The 14,200-nt window shown below is 62.7% G+C and overlaps 1 pseudogene; it reads right to left on the bottom strand.

Moving 5' to 3' along the window:
- Window positions 1-14,200, bottom strand: part of LOC137341921 (breakpoint cluster region protein-like) — a 743,894-nt pseudogene that overhangs the window by 195,683 nt on the left and 534,011 nt on the right.

The following is a 14,200-nucleotide window of genomic DNA, read 5'->3' as shown; positions in this document are numbered from 1 at the left end:
TGAGGGGGAGAGCGCGGGGAGAGGGGGAGAGAGCGCGGGGGAGGGGCGGGGAGAGCGCGGGGGAGGGGGGAGAGCGCGGGGGAGGGGGAGGAGCGCGGGGGGAGAGGGAGAGCGCGGGGAGAGGGGAGAGCGCGGGGGAGAGGGAGAGCGCGGGGGAGAGGGAGAGCGCGGGGGAGAGGGAGAGCGCGGGGGAGGGGGAGAGCGCGGGGGAGGGGGAGAGCGCGGGGGAGGGGGAGAGCGCGGGGGAGGGGGAGAGCGCGGGGGAGGGGGAGAGCGCGGGGGAGGGGGAGAGCGCGGGGGAGGGGGAGAGCGCGGGGGAGGGGGAGAGCGCGGGGGAGGGGGAGAGCGCGGGGGAGGGGGAGAGCGCGGGGGAGGGGGAGAGCGCGGGGGAGAGGGAGAGCGCGGGGGAGAGGGAGAGCGCGGGGGAGAGGGAGAGCGCGGGGGAGGGGGAGAGCGCGGGGGAGGGGGAGAGCGCGGGGGAGGGGGGAGAGCGCGGGGGAGAGGGAGAGCGCGGGGGAGAGGGAGAGCGCGGGGGAGAGGGAGAGCGCGGGGGAGGGGGAGAGCGCGGGGGAGGGGGAGAGCGCGGGGGAGGGGGGAGAGCGCGGGGGAGGGGGAGAGCGCGGGGGAGAGGGAGAGCGCGGGGGAGAGGGAGAGCGCGGGGGAGGGGGAGAGCGCGGGGGAGGGGGAGAGCGCGGGGGAGGGGGGAGAGCGCGGGGGAGGGGGGAGAGCGCGGGGGAGGGGGGAGAGCGCGGGGGAGGGGGGAGAGCGCGGGGGAGGGGGGAGAGCGCGGGGGAGGGGGGAGAGCGCGGGGGAGGGGGAGAGCGCGGGGGAGGGGGAGAGCGCGGGGGAGGGGGAGAGCGCGGGGGAGGGGGAGAGCGCGGGGGAGGGGGAGAGCGCGGGGGAGGGGGAGAGCGCGGGGGAGGGGGGAGAGCGCGGGGGAGGGGGGAGAGCGCGGGGGAGGGGGGAGAGCGCGGGGGAGGGGGGAGAGCGCGGGGGAGGGGGGAGAGCGCGGGGGAGGGGGGAGAGCGCGGGGGAGGGGGGAGAGCGCGGGGGAGGGGGAGAGCGCGGGGGAGGGGGAGAGCGCGGGGGAGGGGGGAGAGCACGGGGGAGAGCGCGGGGGAGGGGAGAGCGCGGGGGAGGGGAGAGCGCGGGGGAGGGTAGAGCGCGGGGGAGGGGAGAGCGCGGGGGAGGGGAGAGCGCGGGGGAAGGGAGAGCGCGGGGGAGGGGGAGAGCGCGGGGGAGGGGGAGAGCGCGGGGGAGGGGGAGAGCGCGGGGGAGGGGGAGAGCGCGGGGGAGGGGGAGAGCGCGGGGGAGGGGGAGAGCGCGGGGGAGGGGGAGAGCGCGGGGGAGGGGGAGAGCGCGGGGGAGGGGGAGAGCGCGGGGGAGAGGGAGAGCGCGGGGGAGGGGGAGAGCGCGGGGGAGGGGGAGAGCGCGGGGGAGGGGGAGAGCGCGGGGGAGGGGGAGAGCGCGGGGGAGGGGGAGAGCGCGGGGGAGGGGGAGAGCGCGGGGGAGGGGGAGAGCGCGGGGGAGGGGGGAGAGCGCGGGGGAGGGGGGAGAGCGCGGGGGAGGGGGGAGAGCGCGGGGGAGGGGGGAGAGCGCGGGGGAGGGGGAGAGCGCGGGGGAGGGGGGAGAGCACGGGGGAGAGCGCGGGGGAGGGGAGAGCGCGGGGGAGGGGAGAGCGCGGGGGAGGGTAGAGCGCGGGGGAGGGGAGAGCGCGGGGGAAGGGAGAGCGCGGGGGAGGGGGAGAGCGCGGGGGAGGGGGAGAGCGCGGGGGAGGGGGAGAGCGCGGGGGAGGGGGAGAGCGCGGGGGAGGGGGAGAGCGCGGGGAGAGGGGGAGAGCGCGGGGGAGGGGGAGAGCGCGGGGGAGGGGGAGAGCGCGGGGGAGGGGAGAGCGCGGGGGAGGGGGAGAGCGCGGGGGAGGGGGAGAGCGCGGGGGAGGGGGAGAGCGCGGGGGAGGGGGAGAGCGCGGGGGAGGGGGAGAGCGCGGGGGAGGGGGAGAGCGCGGGGGGAGGGGAGAGCGCGGGGGAGGGGGAGAGCGCGGGGGAGGGGGAGAGCGCGGGGGGAGAGGGAGAGCGCGGGGGAGAGGGAGAGCGCGGGGGAGAGGGAGAGCGCGGGGGAGAGGGAGAGCGCGGGGGAGAGGGAGAGCGCGGGGGAGAGGGAGAGCGCGGGGGAGAGGGAGAGCGCGGGGGAGAGGGAGAGCGCGGGGGAGAGGGAGAGCGCGGGGGAGAGGGAGAGCGCGGGGGAGAGGGAGAGCGCGGGGGAGAGGGAGAGCGCGGGGGAGAGGGAGAGCGCGGGGGAGAGGGAGAGCGCGGGGGAGGGGGAGAGCGCGGGGGAGAGGGAGAGCGCGGGGGAGAGGGAGAGCGCGGGGGAGAGGGAGAGCGCGGGGAGAGGGAGAGCGCGGGGGAGAGGGAGAGCGCGGGGGAGGGGGAGAGCGCGGGGGAGGGGGAGAGCGCGGGGGAGGGGGAGAGCGCGGGGGAGGGGGAGAGCGCGGGGGAGAGGGAGAGCGCGGGGGAGAGGGAGAGCGCGGGGGAGAGGGAGAGCGCGGGGGAGAGGGAGAGCGCGGGGGAGGGGGAGAGCGCGGGGGAGGGGGAGAGCGCGGGGGAGGGGGAGAGCGCGGGGGAGGGGGAGAGCGCGGGGGAGGGGGAGAGCGCGGGGGAGGGGGAGAGCGCGGGGGAGGGGGAGAGCGCGGGGGAGGGGGAGAGCGCGGGGGAGGGGGAGAGCGCGGGGGAGGGGGAGAGCGCGGGGGAGGGGGAGAGCGCGGGGGAGGGGGAGAGCGCGGGGGAGAGGGAGAGCGCGGGGGAGAGGGAGAGCGCGGGGGAGGGGGAGAGCGCGGGGGAGAGGGGGAGAGCGCGGGGGAGGGGGAGAGCGCGGGGGAGGGGGAGAGCGCGGGGGAGGGGGAGAGCGCGGGGGAGGGGGAGAGCGCGGGGGAGGGGGAGAGCGCGGGGGAGGGGGAGAGCGCGGGGGAGGGGGAGAGCGCGGGGGAGGGGGAGAGCGCGGGGGAGGGGGGAGAGCGCGGGGGAGGGGGAGAGCGCGGGGGAGAGGGAGAGCGCGGGGGAGAGGGAGAGCGCGGGGGAGGGGGAGAGCGCGGGGGAGGGGGAGAGCGCGGGGGAGGGGGAGAGCGCGGGGGAGGGGGAGAGCGCGGGGGAGGGGGAGAGCGCGGGGGAGGGGGGAGAGCGCGGGGGAGGGGGAGAGCGCGGGGGAGAGGGAGAGCGCGGGGGAGGGGGAGAGCGCGGGGGAGGGGGAGAGCGCGGGGGAGAGGGAGAGCGCGGGGGAGAGGGGAGAGCGCGGGGGAGGGGGAGAGCGCGGGGGAGGGGGGAGAGCGCGGGGGAGGGGGAGAGCGCGGGGGAGGGGGAGAGCGCGGGGGAGGGGGAGAGCGCGGGGGAGGGGGGAGAGCGCGGGGGAGGGGGAGAGCGCGGGGGAGGGGGAGAGCGCGGGGGAGGGGGGAGAGCGCGGGGGAGGGGGAGAGCGCGGGGGAGGGGGGAGAGCGCGGGGGAGGGGGAGAGCGCGGGGAGGGGGAGAGCGCGGGGGAGGGGGAGAGCGCGGGGGAGGGGGAGAGCGCGGGGGAGGGGGAGAGCGCGGGGGAGGGGGAGAGCGCGGGGGAGGGGGAGAGCGCGGGGGAGGGGGAGAGCGCGGGGGAGGGGGAGAGCGCGGGGGAGGGGGAGAGCGCGGGGGAGGGGGAGAGCGCGGGGGAGGGGGAGAGCGCGGGGGAGGGGGAGAGCGCGGGGGAGGGGGAGAGCGCGGGGGAGGGGGAGAGCGCGGGGGAGGGGGAGAGCGCGGGGGAGGGGGAGAGCGCGGGGGAGGGGGAGAGCGCGGGGGAGGGGGAGAGCGCGGGGGAGGGGGAGAGCGCGGGGGAGGGGGGAGAGCGCGGGGGAGGGGGGAGAGCGCGGGGGAGGGGGGAGAGCGCGGGGGAGGGGGGAGAGCGCGGGGGAGGGGGGAGAGCGCGGGGGAGGGGGGAGAGCGCGGGGGAGGGGGGAGAGCGCGGGGGAGGGGGGAGAGCGCGGGGGAGGGGGGAGAGCGCGGGGGAGGGGGAGAGCGCGGGGGAGGGGGGAGAGCGCGGGGGAGAGCGCGGGGGAGGGGAGAGCGCGGGGGAGGGGAGAGCGCGGGGGAGGGGAGAGCGCGGGGGAGGGGGAGAGCGCGGGGGAGGGGGAGAGCGCGGGGGAGGGGGAGAGCGCGGGGGAGGGGGAGAGCGCGGGGGAGGGGGAGAGCGCGGGGGAGGGGGAGAGCGCGGGGGAGGGGGAGAGCGCGGGGGAGGGGGAGAGCGCGGGGGAGAGGGGGAGAGCGCGGGGGAGGGGGAGAGCGCGGGGGAGGGGGAGAGCGCGGGGGAGAGGGAGAGCGCGGGGGAGGGGGAGAGCGCGGGGGAGGGGGAGAGCGCGGGGGAGGGGGAGAGCGCGGGGGAGGGGGAGAGCGCGGGGGAGGGGGAGAGCGCGGGGGGAGGGGGAGAGCGCGGGGGAGGGGGGAGAGCGCGGGGGAGGGGGGAGAGCGCGGGGGAGGGGGGAGAGCGCGGGGGAGGGGGGAGAGCGCGGGGGAGGGGGGAGAGCGCGGGGGAGGGGGAGAGCGCGGGGGAGGGGGGAGAGCACGGGGGAGAGCGCGGGGGAGGGGAGAGCGCGGGGGAGGGGAGAGCGCGGGGGAGGGGAGAGCGCGGGGGAGGGTAGAGCGCGGGGGAGGGGAGAGCGCGGGGGAGGGGAGAGCGCGGGGGAGGGGGAGAGCGCGGGGGAGGGGGAGAGCGCGGGGGAGGGGGAGAGCGCGGGGGAGGGGGAGAGCGCGGGGGAGGGGGAGAGCGCGGGGGAGGGGGAGAGCGCGGGGGAGGGGGAGAGCGCGGGGGAGGGGGAGAGCGCGGGGGAGGGGGAGAGCGCGGGGGAGAGGGAGAGCGCGGGGGAGAGGGGAGAGCGCGGGGGAGGGGGAGAGCGCGGGGGAGGGGGAGAGCGCGGGGGAGGGGGAGAGCGCGGGGGAGGGGGAGAGCGCGGGGGAGGGGGGAGAGCGCGGGGGAGGGGGAGAGCGCGGGGGAGGGGGAGAGCGCGGGGGAGGGGGAGAGCGCGGGGGAGGGGGAGAGCGCGGGGGAGGGGGGAGAGCGCGGGGGAGGGGGGAGAGCGCGGGGGAGGGGGAGAGCGCGGGGGAGAGGGGAGAGCGCGGGGGAGAGGGAGAGCGCGGGGGAGAGGGAGAGCGCGGGGGAGAGGGAGAGCGCGGGGGAGAGGGAGAGCGCGGGGAGAGGGAGAGCGCGGGGGAGAGGGAGAGCGCGGGGGAGAGGGAGAGCGCGGGGGAGAGGGAGAGCGCGGGGGAGAGGGAGAGCGCGGGGGAGAGGGAGAGCGCGGGGGAGAGGGAGAGCGCGGGGGAGAGGGAGAGCGCGGGGGAGAGGGAGAGCGCGGGGGAGAGGGAGAGCGCGGGGGAGAGGGAGAGCGCGGGGGAGAGGGAGAGCGCGGGGGAGAGGGAGAGCGCGGGGGAGAGGGAGAGCGCGGGGGAGAGGGAGAGCGCGGGGGAGAGGGAGAGCGCGGGGGAGAGGGAGAGCGCGGGGGAGAGGGAGAGCGCGGGGGAGAGGGAGAGCGCGGGGGAGAGGGGGAGAGCGCGGGGGAGGGGGGAGAGCGCGGGGGAGGGGGGAGAGCGCGGGGGAGGGGGGAGAGCGCGGGGGAGGGGGGAGAGCGCGGGGGAGGGGGGAGAGCGCGGGGGAGGGGGGAGAGCGCGGGGGAGGGGGGAGAGCGCGGGGGAGGGGGAGAGCGCGGGGGAGGGGGGAGAGCACGGGGAGGGGGGAGAGCACGGGGGAGGGGGGAGAGCACGGGGGAGAGCGCGGGGGAGGGGAGAGCGCGGGGGAGGGGAGAGCGCGGGGGAGGGGAGAGCGCGGGGGAGGGGGAGAGCGCGGGGGAGGGGGAGAGCGCGGGGGAGGGGGAGAGCGCGGGGGAGGGGGAGAGCGCGGGGGAGGGGGAGAGCGCGGGGGAGGGGGAGAGCGCGGGGGAGGGGGAGAGCGCGGGGGAGGGGGAGAGCGCGGGGGAGAGGGAGAGCGCGGGGGAGAGGGAGAGCGCGGGGGAGAGGGAGAGCGCGGGGGAGAGGGAGAGCGCGGGGGAGAGGGAGAGCGCGGGGGTGAGGGAGAGCGCGGGGGAGAGGGAGAGCGCGGGGGAGAGGGAGAGCGCGGGGGAGAGGGAGAGCGCGGGGGAGAGGGAGAGCGCGGGGGAGAGGGAGAGCGCGGGGGAGAGGGAGAGCGCGGGGGAGAGGGAGAGCGCGGGGGAGAGGGAGAGCGCGGGGGAGAGGGAGAGCGCGGGGGAGAGGGAGAGCGCGGGGGTGAGGGAGAGCGCGGGGGAGAGGGAGAGCGCGGGGGAGAGGGAGAGCGCGGGGGAGAGGGAGAGCGCGGGGGAGAGGGAGAGCGCGGGGGAGAGGGAGAGCGCGGGGGAGAGGGAGAGCGCGGGGGAGAGGGAGAGCGCGGGGGAGAGGGAGAGCGCGGGGGAGAGGGAGAGCGCGGGGGAGAGGGAGAGCGCGGGGGAGGGGGGAGAGCGCGGGGGAGGGGGAGAGCGCGGGGGAGGGGGGAGAGCGCGGGGGAGGGGGGAGAGCGCGGGGGAGGGGGGAGAGCGCGGGGGAGGGGGGAGAGCGCGGGGGAGGGGGGAGAGCGCGGGGGAGAGGGGAGAGCGCGGGGGAGGGGAGAGCGCGGGGGAGGGGAGAGCGCGGGGGAGGGGGGAGAGCGCGGGGGAGAGGGAGAGCGCGGGGGAGGGGGGAGAGCACGGGGGAGAGCGCGGGGGAGGGGAGAGCGCGGGGGAGAGGGAGAGCGCGGGGGAGAGGGAGAGCGCGGGGGAGAGGGAGAGCGCGGGGGAGAGGGAGAGCGCGGGGGAGAGGGAGAGCGCGGGGGAGAGGGAGAGCGCGGGGGAGAGGGGAGAGCGCGGGGGAGAGGGAGAGCGCGGGGGAGAGGGAGAGCGCGGGGGAGAGGGAGAGCGCGGGGGAGAGGGAGAGCGCGGGGGAGAGGGAGAGCGCGGGGGAGAGGGAGAGCGCGGGGGAGAGGGAGAGCGCGGGGGAGAGGGAGAGCGCGGGGAAATGTTATGTTCAAAACTGTTTACTTGGTCTTCAAATTACCTTTTCTCTCTGAATTTCATTCTTGATCTGAGAGATCTTTATTTTCATGGCGTCCAGTTCTTCGTCTGCTACCAGTGGAATGGTCGGAGTGTTGTCTGACTCATCCAGATTTTGGAAACTGAGATCAGCTAGAGGAATGTACCACTTACAGTCATATTGCTGGCTCTTCCTAAGAGAAGAAAAAATAGCATCACTGTAACTCCAAGATCACTAAGGAGGGAGCGTGAAGATAGCAAAAATGTCGCCAAAAAGAGCAAGGAGGTTGGAGACAGAAATTGTGGATTCTGTGAATGCTAATTGACAATTACAAGTGTTTTCTCAATTGTGAATCCTCCACAGTGACAGCTGCTGGCAACATTAGCTGCTCACCAATTTTGAGAGTTTGTTATTTAAAACAATTATCAATGAAACATTTGTTGGAGACCTTTGGGTTGTTTATGGTACTGTGATTTCAGCATGGAACTAATTTTTGCAGATTTGTTCTCAATATTTACACTGGCTGCCTACCAGGTCTGGATGGTTAGCTGTCAAATGCACTGCTACAGTGACATTGTCATTAGCTCATTTCTGAATTAACAGAGAAGCTCGATATTGTCTTCAGATCCCAGAAACAAGGAGTCAAGGTTCATTCTGTTTTCACTAATTCCTGGACATACTTTTGCACATTTTCAACCTTAGCCTTGTTTGCCTCCTAGGCCTGCTTTGCTAGAATTAGATTAACTTGAAATTTGCTTTACAAATGATCCACTTTTCTTCTATAAGTTTATTCTAATCATTCTACACACTGATCATTTCTCACTCATTAGCATTGATATTCATTTTGTTTAAAAATGCTGGCCTTGTTTCCCAGGACTTCTAACTCCCAGTGGGAAGATGCAGCTCCCGATATGGTGATGTTGCACCCTCTGCACCACAAGCATTTTGGTAGATCGAATCGGGCCAGGACCTACTCCGTTAATGGTAGGGCGTTGGGGAGAGTTATAGAACAAAGAGATCTCGGAGTACAGGTTCATAGCTCCTTGAAAGTGGAGTCACAGGTGGATAGGGTGGTGAAGAAGGCATTCAACATGCTTGGTTTCATTGGTCAGAACATTGAATGCAGGAGTTGGGATGTCTTGTTGAAGTTGTACAAGACATTAGTAAGGCCACACTTGGAATACTGTGTACAGTTCTGGTCACCCTATTATAGAAAGGATATTATTAAACTAGAAAGAGTGCAGAAAAGATTTACTAGGATGCTACCGGGACTTGATGGTTCGACTTATAGGGAGAGGTTAGACAGACTGGGACTTTTTTCCCTGGAGAGTAGGAGGTTAAGGGGTGATCTTATAGAAGTCTATAAAATAATGAGGGGCATAGATAAGGTAGATAGTCAAAATCTTTTCCCAAAGGTAGGGGAGTCTATAATGAGGGGACATAGATTTAAGGTGAGAGGGGAGAGATACAAAAGGGTCCAGAGGGGCAATTTTTTCACTCAAAGGGTGGTGAGTGTCTGGAACGAGCTGCCAGAGGCAGTAGTAGAGGCGGGTACAATTTTGTCTTTTAAAAAGCATTTGGACAGTTACATGGGTAAGATGGGTATGGAGGGATATGGGCCAAGTGCAGGCAATTGGGACTAGCTTAGTGGTATAAACTGGGCGACATGGACATGTTGGGCCGAAGGGCCTGTTTCCATGTTGTAACTTCTATGATTCTATGATTCCATAAGCATGTGGAATAAGCACCTGTGAGACCCATCCCAGCCAGAGCGTGTGATGCACAGCCTCTGCCAGAATGGAAAAGTACCAAGCAGAATGGATTCCTTTCTGGAGGCCCAAGGAACAAGTAACACACCCTTGGAGAGGGTAGGATAGGCAAGAGAGAAGATGGGAGTACACCACCCCTTATTCCAGGGGTCACAAGAATAGTGACCCACCCCAATGATATCACAAAAAAGTATGTTAGCCCCTCCAATTCCAGGCTAGCCCCATTTAGCTGTATGGTGCAATGTAACCTTTAATGTATCATAACCCAAAAATACAGGTCAATTTGACTGTCGATAAGCAATGTGGGTCAGCACACCCTTCCAACGGCTCTCTAGAAGTAGCTGCTGATAGGTGTGACACTGGTTTCTCATCCCCTACCCCCACCGATTACGGTAGCATAGTGGTTATGCTACTAGAAGCCTGGACTAATAATCCGGAGTCATGAGAGCAAATCCTACCATGGCAGCTGGGGAATTTAAATTCAATTAAATAAAATTGGAATAAAAAAAACTAGTATCAGTAATGTTGGCCATGAAACTACCGGATTGTCGTAAAAACCCATCTGGTTTTTGTGACTCCAGAGACACAGCAATGTGGTTGATTCTTAATCGCCCTCTGAAATGGCCTAGCAAGCCACTCAGTTGTACAATCGCGCTACAAAAAGTCATATTAACCAAATGGACCATTAGGTACCGGACACGACAAAGGCAGATCAAGCCCAGTCGACCCTGAAAGTCCTCTTCACTAATATCGGGGACTTGTGCCAAAATTGGAACAGCTGCCCCACAGACTAGTCAAGCAACAGCCTGACATAGCTATACTCACAGAATCACACCTTTCAGCCAACGTCCCAGACTCTTCCATTACCATCCCTGGGTATGTCCTGTCCCACTGGCAGGACAGACCCACCAGAGGTGGTGGTACAGTGATATACAGTCAGGAGGGAGTGGCCCTGGGAGTCCTCCATGGCATCAGGTCAAACATAGGCAAGGAAACCTCTTGCTGATGACCACCTACCACCCTCCCTCAGCTGATGAATCAGTCCTCCTCTGTGTTGAAGGTAGCAAGGGCACAGAATGTACTCTGGGTGGGGGACTTCAATGTCCATCACCAAGAGTGGCTCGGTAGCACCACGACTGACCGGGCTGGCCGAGTCCTGAAGGACATAGCTGCCAGACTGGGCCTGCGACATCCAACGTGTTGTGTGGCACTATCACCGTGCTAAATGGGATAGATTCAAAACAGATCTAGCAGCTCAAAACTGGGCATCCATGAGGCGCTGTGGGCCATCAGCAGCAGCAGAATTGTATTCCAGCACAATCTGTAACCTCATGGCCCGGCATATTCCTCACTCTACCATTACCAACAAGCCAGGGGATCAACCCTGGTTCAATGAGGAGTGTAGAAGAGCATGCCAGGAGCAGAATCAGGCGTACCTAAAAATGAGGTGCCAACCTGGTGAAGCTACAACTCAGGACTACATGCATGCTAAACAGCGGAAGCAACATGCTATAAGACAGAGCTAAGCGATTCCATAACCAACATTTCAGATCAAAGCTCTGCAGTCCTGCCACATCCAGTCGTGAATGGTGGTGGACAATTAAACAACTAACGGGAGGAGGAGGCTCTGCAAACATCCCCATCCTCAATGATGGCGGAGTCCAGCACGTGAGTGCAAAAGACAAGCTGAAGCGTTTGCAACCATCTTCAGCCAGAAGTGCCGAGTGGACGATCCATCTCGGCCTCCTCCCGATATCCCCACCATCACAGAAGCCAGTCTTCAGCCAATTCAATTCACTCCATGTGATATCAAGAAACGGCTGAGTACACTGGATACAACAAAGGCTATGGGCCCCGACAACATCCCGGCTGTAGTGCTGAAGACTTGTGCTCCAGAACTAGCTGCGCCTCTAGCTAAACTGTTCCAGTACAGCCACAACACTGGCATCTACCCGACAATGTGGAAAATTGCCCAGGTATGTCCTGTCCACAAAAAGCAGGACAAATCCAATCCGGCCAATTACTGCCCCATCAGTCTACTCTCAATCATCAGCAAAGTGATGGAAGGTGTCGTCGACAGTGCTATCAAGCGGCACTTACTCACCAATAACCTGCTCACCGATGCTCAGTTTGGGTTCCGCCAGGACCACTCGGCTCCAAACCTCATTACAGCCTTGGTCCAAACATGGACAAAAGAGCTGAATTCCAGAGGTGAGGTGAGGGTGACTGTCCTTGACATCAAGGCAGCATTTGACTGAGTGTGGCACCAAGGAGCCCTAGTAAAATTGAAGTCAAAGGGAATCGGGGGAAAACTCTCCAGTGGCTGGAGTCATACGAGTTGCTGCCTCTTATTGTCTAATTTAGGTCAGGAGCTCACTGCTGGGCTATCTTTGGTTAACGAACATGTATCCTGCTAATGCCTGGCTGTGACCAGCTCTGATCAGTCCACCATCAAGCTGCCCTCAATGTCTTGCGTTTACTTTTTCACTCACGTCTCAGACATATAAACATTGGGGAAATGTTAGCGCTAAGGTTTATACAATCAATAGGAGTATAATAGGTCAAACTCATTTAAATATCTAAAACTGGGTTTGCATTAAGCTAAATGAATGGTGCTCTTGTTTGCAGTGGGTTTGGAGAGCCTATCAGCACTGTCCTTTCCAAACCCGATCCTGTTGCTGGTTTTGAAATCGCTGCAAAGCTGTGAGATTCTAACACCATATTGTTTGAAGGATGGACTTCTACACACTATGCCCTTTTGAATCTGAACTGCAGGCCACGTTCATCCTGGAGGCTGGTATCTGCCATTTGGGTGTGAAACCCCTGGCTGCTGGTATCTCACCAACTGTTCCAGTGTGATCAGCATGAGATTGCAATTACACATTAATTTTAGGGAAAACACTTTGCTGTGATATTAAAGCTGGCCTGTAAATGCATCCTAAGAGGTTGGTATTTCCAAGTAGGTTACACTCACCCCGTCCAGTAACTCCCCTCCCCTCCTTAAAAACAAGAGGGAATGAGGCAAGTAAAACACAGACAACTGATCAACATTTACATTCCCAATGAAATAAATTGGAGCAAGCATTGTACGCACATATTTGTTAGCTGAGTCCTATTTCAGATTCCTGTTACTGATTGAAAGCAGAAATTCTTTTGTCTTATTAAAGATGCAATGTGACCAAGAAATAACCAACCCCAATGAGAGAATTCTTTCAGCACAGCTCTGAAACTCAGTGCCACTGGCTCAAAGACTTCCACTTTCTAAGGATCTGTCAGCTCTGGCCAGAGGCCTGCATTTGACAGTCAGTTATCCAGATTGAATGGAATCTCTTCAGACACAGCTAGAACAGGAAGAGATGCTTTCTACAGAATAGGATTGTTAATACTGACCAACTGGACTTTTTTTATTCTTTGCTTTCTCCAATTTCCTCCCTTTCCCTCCTCTCCTGAAACCGTTGACTCCGATATTGGTGCTCTTTGACACCTTGCTCAGTTTTTCACGTACAAGCCTCGATAGTGAATGTCAATGGGCTATTCAACTGTGAAGGGCACCACAGCTGAGCCTAATTTTGTTTTCACCCAGTGTCCACACATGCACACTTCCAGTAGGGCGTGCTGCATACCAATCAGGAGCAGGAACCCTTGCTAATTGCCCCTTCCTTTACTAAGCACTTTTATCACTGCCTGGACTAAGATCAAAGATCAGATAGTTTGTTGCTTAAGATACACATCTTTCTTTTAAAACAACTTCTGAAAATTTCAAGTCAATTAGAACCACAGCAATATACTTTGCTTGAAGAGGTGCTGTTGTCACAAAAAAGAATGTTTGGCAAACCCTTGATTTTCTCAGTGAGGGAAGAAAGCTCAGTCCTGCTACTGTATTACATGCAAACGACACCATATGTTCTGGTGTGATATACTCCTTTTATCATGTGTTTGCCCCTTTAATTAAAACATTCAACTGTTCTCAGCTTGAAGATGGTGTGAATAAATTTCACAGATAAAGCCCAGCTTTTTGTAAAACTCTAAATAAGTAATAGAAAACCAATGGCCTCAACAAGTTCTGGTTTTGGCATCAGTTTTGAAGCAGGCTGACTGTCTGCCACTTGGTCAGCAAATTGTAGGGGCCAACCTGAAAAACAAGAAACTAAAAGAAGAATGTAAATGCGATGGGAAAATGCATCCCTTTCTGCTTGTAGTTAAAATGGTGACATGCCTGAGAAATATGCTTTTTGTTTAATGATGAACTATGTGACAAGTTCAGAGCGGGGATGCAATTCTACTTCTTAGTGTAACTAAAGGATTGAACAGCATCCCTTTAAATCTTAAGCTGGCTGCAACATCTAAGGCTCTCGAAACATTGCTGCCCAAGAGAAATTTAAAAACAAATCCCAGTACCATCATTAACCAAAGTATCCTCAGAGTGTTTAACCGAATACTCTAAGCTGTAAAATTTCACACCATCTTCATTGTACAGTATTTGCTAAACTAGTTTTTTGTATTCTTGCCACAGCGCATCTGATTAACATTAGCCTATCTTAACAGTTCCTTTAATAGGATGTTGTACAGTGACTTCAAACAGATCTTATAAGAACATAAGAACATAAGAAATTGGAGCAGGAGTAGGCCAATCGGCCCCTCGAGCCTGCTCCGCCATTCAATAAGATCATGGCTGATCTGATCCCAACCCAAATCTAAAGAACACAAGAAGTCGGAGCAGGACCCGGCCACATAGCCCCTGGGCCCTCTCCGCCACCCACAGGGCATTGACCGATCCGAACTCAGCTTCATGTCCAATTTCCTGCCCGCTCCCCATAACCCCTAATTCCCTTTACTTCTAGGAAACTGTCTATTTCTGTTTTAAATTTATCTAATGATGTAGCTTCCACAGCTTCCTGGGGCAGCAAATTCCACAGACCTACCACCCTCTGAGTGAAGAAGTTTCTCCTCATCTCAGTTTTGAAAGAGCAGCCCCTTATTCTAAGATTATGCCCCCTCGTTCTAGTTTCACCCATCTTTGGGAACATCCTTACTGCATCCACCCGATCAAGACCCTTCACAATCTTATATGTTTCAATAAGATCGCCTTTCATTCTTCTGAACTCCAATGAGTAGAGTCCCAATCTACTCAACCTCTCCTCATATGTCCGCCCCCTCATCCCCGGGATTAACCGAGTGAACCTTCTTTGTACTGCCTCGAGAGCAAGTATGTCTTTTCTTAAGTATGGAGACCAAAACTGTATGCAGTATTCCAGGTGCGGTCTCACCAATACCTTATATAACTGCAGCAATACCTCCTTGTTTTTATATTCTATCCCCCTAGCAATAAAAGCCAACATTCCGTTGGCTTTCTTGATCACCTGCTGCACCTGCATACCAACTTTTTGATTTTCTTGCACGAGGACCCC

The sequence above is a fragment of the Heptranchias perlo genome, chromosome 25, assembly GCF_035084215.1.
Source record: "Heptranchias perlo isolate sHepPer1 chromosome 25, sHepPer1.hap1, whole genome shotgun sequence".
Classification (NCBI taxonomy): Eukaryota; Metazoa; Chordata; class Chondrichthyes; order Hexanchiformes; family Hexanchidae; genus Heptranchias; species Heptranchias perlo.
Note: the sequence above shows the minus strand (reverse complement) of the source record. Positions and strands in the feature narration are given on the sequence as shown.